The 8,806-nt window shown below is 33.4% G+C and overlaps 1 non-coding gene across 1 annotated transcript; it reads right to left on the minus strand.

Annotated features, from left to right (window-relative positions):
• Positions 1-8,371: 8,371 nt before the first annotated feature.
• On the minus strand, positions 8,372-8,478 carry LOC113860404. The gene has a single exon (XR_003503857.1). It is a non-coding gene; the product is annotated as a small nucleolar RNA R71 (small nucleolar RNA).
• Between the last annotated feature and the right edge of the window lie 328 nt (positions 8,479-8,806).

Consider the following 8,806-nt stretch of genomic DNA (forward strand, 5'->3'; position numbering starts at 1 on the left):
TTATCTTTTGAATGACTACAATAACATTTGCTTAAAAAAAATACATATGTGACCTCTCTTCCTCAAGAATTGTAGCTTGAACTCCACAAAATGGTAACATTCCAAAATAGGGATTTCAATGAAATGACACTTGGTAATATACACCAGATGACATTAGAAGCCTTGGACAAGCTATACAAGTAACATAAAATCTTCTTTGATGTGAAGAATCACTAATCAAAATTTACCAAAGCTTGCAAGAAACCCTTCTTAAAGAAAGGTTGCAAAGACAAAATCTGTGTATGCTTAACTAAAAATAAATTCAATAAGTTGAAAAAAAAATCTTCAAAGATAGATGTTTATAATGCTATTGACAAACTTTAGATTCTTACTTAAGGAGTTAAATACAAAGGAATTTCATCCATACATTGAGATTTTCAAACTTTTCTCATTGTCAGACAATCCTCTTTAATTGATAAAAATAAAAGAACAATTAAGAAAACTATGTGCAAACAATTATGAAGCTTTTATCTATCCAAATCCTCTATAGAAAAACTGATAAGTTCATATTTTGATATATTTTATGACTTATATTTATACACTTAAATTCTATTATATGTGTGTGTGTGTGTGTGAATATATATATATATATATATATATATATATATATACATATACCAATTATGTTATTAATTATTGCAGTTTAGCTGAAAGTTGTTATTAGTGCATTATGGAGATATTCTGGATAAAAATTAGATATTTTTACTCCTTGGCAATGCTATGTGAAGTTGAGTTTGAATTTTCAATTTAAAATTTAAACTTAGATATGAAGATTTGGAGTGATTCTGATTGTGAATAAGATCGATTTGAAAAGATAGAGCTCAACCAACCGAAAACTCAGGACAAAACCTATATAAAGAGGTCTTATGCTCCACACTTAACACTTCCACTTCTTTACACACCTTCTTTCCCTTCTTAGTTTTAATTAAACTCATCTTTGAGAGTCATTGAAGACCATTGGCAAGGACAACGAGCTTCCCCTTGGAGTCCTAACAAGAGATTGAGTGCCCTTCGAAGAACAAGAACTCTTCGTCTTTTACCTTTTTGGGTTTCTTTTGTTTGAGTTTTTCTTTGTGGTTATAGGTTTATTTATCACGTTCTTATAGTTTATTTTGTTATGAGTAATTAAACCCATAGCTAGGGCTATGGTGGATCCTACTACAAACTTTGTGTGAGTTTTACTTTAATGTTGGTATTGGTTTTCCTTTAATGTTTGATTTTTATTCTATTGGATTATATTGTGTAAAGATTTGATCACCCTTGGCATCCCGTAGTTAGTTGCATTGTAGGCGATCATACCACGTGTAATTAACAAAACTATAAGATAAAACAGGATAAGGGGCTATGTTAATCACACTTAATTCCTTTCTTTCAGTCGTTATTAAATTAACAAACTCATAGGGTATTCATGCTTTCTTAACAATTACCTTGCATGATCATTGGGGGGTTTGCTTAAGAAAATGAAAATTGACATTACATAATTATTGGGTGTTAATAGAACTAATTATGAGTGGTTGGCAAATATTTGGATACCAATAACAAGATTAAATTAATTAGAACATAAAGAAGTGTAGTAGGTGAACCCATAAGTCTTAGAGTCATCTCATCTAATCTCTCTCATACATTATATTACTGTTCTTTTAATTTATTGTTAACATTAAGCTCTGTTTTGGTCTGTTACAATCATGTTACGTTTGAATCAAGCTGTTATCGGTACTTGAAAATAATCTATGTGGGATGATAACTTGAGAACTCTTTTAAAAAATCCTTTATTAATTTTTGATGGATACATGATCACGAGTGTCGCTCTCGGACAAATTAATAAAAATCGAATTGCATAAAAATTATGTAGTAAGAGGTGCAATCTGAGTCGTCTCCCAACTATGATAACTTTATACGATTATAAATTTTTTAGAGGGGGTTTAATTTATAGAATAACTAATTAGAATCAAAAGTTAAAAATAATTAAAAACTCTAATCCAAGAATTTAGAAGAACTACGACCACTCTATCACTAGATTCCAAGAAGATGCATCAAACAACAAATTAGTGATTAACATTAAATTCGAATAAAACCTCAATTCAAATTAAGCTTTCACACGAGAACTCTCATGCATTCGATTAACATACAATTTGCTCAAAGTTTAGAAACCTCTAGAACCTAATTGATTTATGTTAATTTAATTCACCAATGCCATTAATCTTAGATCTCAAACCTGAAAATCTAATTCACGTTCCTTAAAACTGAATTACATACATCAATCGAATAATACGTAATCAACCATATGCATAATCATCAATCCAAACGGATAACTTCAATTCAAAAATTTAATTAGCAGAAGGAGAAAATAAGGAAGAGATGAAACCGAATTTGTTATTGAATTTATGCCAATGTGAGACCAATCCTCAAGAGTGTCACGTCCCTTTTAATCCTTGAATTAGATGAAAATCTAAGCCTCCATTAATGGAGGAAAACAAAGTGTCGTAAAGGTGAGAGGGGCTGAGAGAGAGAGAGAGAGGAGAGAAGAGAAGAGAAGAGCCAAAAAATTAAATTTCAAATTCAAAATTCCGTTCGTCACTTTGTTCCATTTTCTCGGCTACAAAAACGGCCTCTTTTTGGTTCATGGCCTGAAGGACAATTGTAGCCTTGGATGTCAGCTTCAAAACGCCACTGGAATGAGCTTAATAGGATGTCTGTGGATTGAGATATGACCCAAATACTGTACCTTGCTCAGGATCTGCGACTGCAGCGTTCTGACTTTTTCCAGGCCCAGTTTCAGCTTCTTATCATCAGAATTGGTTTCTAAGCTCTCATAAGAATTGTGCGCCTTTCTCTAAGCTTTCCTACAAATTAAGAATCACAATGAAATGAGTTTTACAACTCGAGATATGTTCCAGAAACCAAAACAGTATTAGAATTTACCAAATACTGGAAAAATTAAATAAAGCCCAAATAAAATTCAAACATCATAAAATGATCCAATTCAAACCACTTAGGCACAAAAGAGGATTAATGAGCTAGGAATGAAAGGAAATAAGGTTATAAAAATCCAATTGATCAAATTTTCCCACACTTAGCTCTTGCATGTCCTCATGTAAGACACAATCAAGCAAATAAAAACATGTAACCTAAAAAATCATAGAATAATAAAAACAAATAAACAAATTCTCCAATGAATCCTTAGAAGTGCTAAACTTAGGGACACAAGATCAAATAAAGCATCAAGAGTTCTACAACAATCAAACATCCAACTCCCAACCTCTCAAAAATGCAAGCCAAGCAATATCATTCAAAGTGTATAGATCAAGCATGAAAGATCTCACAAGATGGTGTATACAACTCAACTCTCAAGTGTATGGTTCAAAGTGTTTTGCTCAAGTCACCTCAAAAGACAATGCATTACCATAAGCTTGTTAATCTTCTACTTCTCCACTACTTACAATCATATGCAAACACAAATCAAGAGGGCTTTATTCAATGGTTGTAATGGGGCTAATGTAAAATGACAAGATACAACCGAAGAAAATAGGAATAACATTGGTCCTTAGACAAATCAAGCCATAATACACATTTATTCTCTTTGGACTTCCTTTTCCCTGCATGAAAATTTTCCCATTTTCTTTGTAATAATTTTTTTTTTTGTATTTTTTGTATTTCTTTTTCTTCATTTTTTTTTCTTCTTGCATTCTTTCCGAACCCCCACACTTGAAATGCAATAACATTAATGAAACCAATGCCCTCCCTATTCCCTAAGGTTAGGTATAACATAGTTTTTCGCTTAAAGCTTATAATGTGCTAGAAGCCAAAGAATTGTCAATAAGGCTCAAAGGGGCTAAACAAAGGGCAAAATGCAAGGTAAGCTATATGGGTAAGTGGGTACAAATTTGAAAGAAATGCCTCTATCATGTTCATAATTGCATATGAAAACTGTAGCCTCAAAGAAGAATCAAAACAAGTTCTAGAATGACAAAATCTAAGAGGGAAAACACACATGAAAGAAAAGAATGGCATGAATTTCAACCATCCAAAAATAAGGCTCAAATGCTCGCAAAGGTAAAGTCTAACATACTCAATCATACAAATCAAGATCAATCACCCAATTCGCATATATCAAGACGATGAAGCAAAAATGAAATCATGTAGGAACTCTATCCTCCTTAATGACTAATGCCTTAACTTAACAACTTCCAATTCAACAAAGAAAAACAAAACAAAACAATGCTAAATAATAAAAACCTATTACTCTCTCCCCCACACTTCAACTTTACATTGTCCTCAATGTAATGTATAATGGAAATATAAGTAAAATGTAGTAATGTAAGGAAAAGTGGAACTCCCTATTCAAGCATAAGTGGCTGCTAGCAAGCAAACCTCCTCAATGGTCTCCAAAATTTGTGTTCTCCCACTGCAAAATTTAGAATTATGCAGAAACGCGTGTGAAATAATAAGGTAACGTGCAACATGAAGTGTCTATGCATCAAAGATGTGTAGCAACTTCATGAATTATCACAACTCAAATGCAAGACCATTATTGAATGCAGAAAATAAATTGAAAACTTCTAAAAAAAATAAAAAAATAAAATAACTGTGAGTTTCCTCTCACACAACGCTCTTTTAACGTCATTAGCTTGACGCCTTATGATCTTTAATTCTAGGAGATACTTTTGATGGCAGCAGTTTCAGTTGTATCCCTAGATATTCCTCCTTTTTCTCATAAATTTGCAGCACTTCATTTAATTGGGAACATGGAAGAAATAATCGTGGAGAGACTTCCAGCTGTTTGATAAACTCAATGAGCTTCTTTTCATGTTCTTGATTGCCCTGATGTGCAGAATATTGTGTACTCTTGCTATACTTTGGCTGTTGTACTCTTGGATATATAGTGATGTAGTATCCATACTTCAATTGGTTAGGAAATGGCTTCAACTCAGATGCAAGAGGTAGTGTTAGAGAAGGAGGCAATGTAAAAATTAGAGCTGAATCTGTAGTGGATGCATCATGATTTACTTTTTCAGAATCTGCAATAACTGCATCAAAATCACCATAATCATACGTATCAATCTCAACATAGATGCTACATTTTGCAGAATTATTACATGCATTGCAAGCAAAAGAATTAGGATAATTGGCTAAGTTAGGATAATTAATACAATCTGAAAATTCAGAAAACTCAGCCAAATTATAATTGACTACATCATTCAACAAATTATCATGTAAAACCAAATGAAATGGAAGAGGAACATGTTGCTCAAAATTTTCTTCTGCCTCAGTAGAAGTGGTATGAGCAGTAGGAGCAAATTCTACACTTGCTGGGCTGCAATCACTTGTTAGAGCAGTAGCATTAAGATCTTTATCTATTGGTTGCTGCTCTTACGAGTGTTTAATGGTCTTTCTTGAACTCAAAGTAACATTCTCTGGTTCAACAACTGGTTGTGCAGAAAGATTACTAGGATCTTGAGACTTCAGCTCGTTTACTGTTGTTGCCAACTGAACAATCTGATTTTCAAGTTTTAAATGGATGCTTTTGTTCTTATTTGGAAAATTAGATCGTTAATTGCCATCTCCCTTATCAACTCTTCCAAGGAAGGCTCATTCTTGGAAAGTGCAACATTTTGTGGTGGAGGTTGATATTGTTGCTGCGTAAAATTCTCCCATCCTAAGTTTGGATGACTCATCCAACCTGCAGGCTCATACAATGTAGGACAAAAATCAATATGATGTTCAGGTGAATTACAAATTTCACACAACATTGTAGCCATTTGTGACAATGTCAAATGCTCGATCAAATAAGCTAAATCATCTAGCTTGTTCTCTAGTCTTCTATGATCAGCCATATAAAAATTCTTTGAGCCATAATATCTAAATAAGAATGAAAAGAAATATTTATTTTTTCAGAAACCACCAACTGGCCTCCGAACTATTGCCATAGCATAGATCTCGTCGAGTTATATGAAATGCATATATTACAGTAAGAAATTGGAGTTGTATGCAAAAAGTTATGTCACTTTTAAGTTTGGACAGAGATCTACACGTTAAGATACACGACCGTGTAGTTTTAGAAAATTGTTGGGCAGAGATCTACATGGTCATGTACATGGCCGTGTACTTGACCGTGTACATCTTTGTGTGGGAGTTTTTTGTTTTTGTTTTTGGAATTTTTGGGCAGTGATCTACATGGTCATATTCATGGTCGTGTACTTTTTCAACGAATGCAGAATGCAAAAATGCAGAAACACAACCCAGAATGTAGAGAATTGAATCATGTAATACTAAGCAAGGATAGATGACTACCTACTATGCTATTCAAAGGCTACTAAAACAGAATGCATAGACATAATTATGCTAAATGAAAAATGCTAATTATGCAGAATCCTAATTCGATGAAAAACGTTAATTATGCATAATTCTAATTAGATGTAAAACGCAACATAGAATATGCAATGCAATCAAATTAACACATAATCATATAATCAAATAACATCATCATCCCCAGCAACGGCGCCAAAATTTGATCGCAAGTGTCGCTCTCAGACAAATTAATAAAAACTGAATTGCATAAAAATTATGTAGTAAGAGGTGCAATCCGAGTCGTCTCCCAATGATGATAACGTTATACGATTATAAAATTTTTAGAGGGGGTTTGATATATAGAATAACTAATTAGGATCAAAAGTTAAAAATAATTAAAAACTCTAATCTAAGAATTTAGAAGAACTACGACCACTCTATCACCGGATTCTAAGAAGATGCATCAAACAATAAATTAGTGATTAACATTAAATTTGAATGAAACCTCAATTCAAATTAAGCATTCACACGAGAACTCTCATGCATTCGATTAACATACAATTTGCTCAAAGTTCAGAAACCTCTAGAACCTAATCGATTTGTGTTAATTTAATTCACCAATGCCATTAATCTTAGATCTCAAACCTGAAAATCTAATTTAAGTTCCTTAAAACTGAATTACATACATCAATCGAATAATACATAATCAGCCAGATGCATAATCATCAATCCAAATGGATAACTTCAATTCAAAAATATAATTAGTGGAAGGAGAAAATAAGGAAGAGATGAAACCGAATTTGTTATTGAATTTATGCCAATGTGAGACCAATCCTCAAGAGTGTCACGTCCCTTTTAATCCTTGAATTAGATGAAAATCTAAGCCTCCATTAATGGAGGAAAACAACAAGTCGTAAAGGTGAGAAGGGCTGAGAGAGAGAGGAGAGAAGAGAAGAGAAGAGAAGAGCCAAAAAATTAAATTTCAAATTCAAAATTTCGTTTGTCACTTTGTTCCATTTTTTTGGCTGAGGAAAATTGTAGCTTTGGATGTCAGCTTCAAAACACCACTGGAATGAGCTTAATGGGATATCTGTGGACTGAGATATGACCCAAATACTGTACCTTGCTCAAGATCTATGACTGCAGCGTTTTGACTTTTTCCAGGCCCAGTTTTAGCTTCTTATCATCATAATTGGTTTCTAAGCTCTCATAAGAATTGTGCGCCTTTCTCTAAGCTTTCCTACAAATCAAGAATCACAATGAAATGAGTTCTACAACTCGAGATATGTTCCAGAAACCAAAACAGTATTAGAATTTACCAAATACTGGAAAAATTAAATAAAGCCCAAATAAAATTCAAACATCATAAAATGATCCAATTCAAACCAATTAGGCACAAAAGAGGATTAATGAGTTAGGAATGAAAGGAAATAAGGTTATAAAAATCCAATTGATCAATACACTTACCAGCAAACAAGTTTTTGGCGCCGTTGCCAGGGATTAGTTTTCAATATCAAAGAAATTTGAGTATTTGGTTGATTTAAATATTTTTATTTTTATTTTGTTTTATGCTCACTCGTTCTAAACCTATTGCAGAACTCACTTTCTTTTGATCAAGAAATCGAGAAGACCACACGTAGGCTAAGGAAGGAGTGTAGAGAAAAGAAAAAGATAGTAGAAGAACGACCAATCTTGAAGCACATGACACCCACTGCTGAGGGTGATGCTGGGAGCATTGTAGTGTCGACATAGAGGCCAATAATTTTGAATTTAATCCAAACTTGTTCAATCTAGTCCAGAACTCCACATTATTTTTAGGCTAACCTGACAAAGACCTCTACCTTCATCTGAAAAAGTTTCTTTGACTCAGATACCATCAAATACAATGGTGTCACCAAAGATGCTATAAGGCTTCGCCTCTTTCCAGTCTCTATCATGGAAAGGGTGAAGCATGGTTCTTCACACTTTCATCTAATTCAATTACAATATGGGATAGCTTAACCAGTAATTCTTAGCCAAATATTTCCCACCATCACTCTCTACGAAGCTGATGACAGAGATTTCCAATTTTCAACAATATGAGTCTGAATCTCTGTTTGAGACTTGGGAGCACTTTGGAGAACTTCTGAGGAAATGTCCATATCATGGTTTTCCTGTGTGGAAGTAGATGCATATTTTCTATGCTGGACTCTCATCTTCCAATAGAGCCAAAGTTGATGTTGTCGCTAGAGGATCTTTGCTATGCAAAAAGCCAATTGCGGCCTATACATTGATAGAAAAAATAACATCCAATAATTTTCAATGGCATACAAACTTTCACATAAGCAAAGAGAAGGAAGTCGCTCCAATATATCAAGCAGAAAGCAGCGATATAATAACAAATAAGCTGAAAACTGTGTCAAGATAAATGGAATTAATATTAAGAGCACAAGATCCATCGGTAAAACCTCCAGAGGCCAAGGAGGTCAATTTCTTAAGC

Source organism: Abrus precatorius, unplaced genomic scaffold (assembly GCF_003935025.1).
Source record: "Abrus precatorius isolate BTA unplaced genomic scaffold, Abrus_2018 Scaffold2, whole genome shotgun sequence".
Taxonomy (NCBI): Eukaryota; Viridiplantae; Streptophyta; class Magnoliopsida; order Fabales; family Fabaceae; genus Abrus; species Abrus precatorius.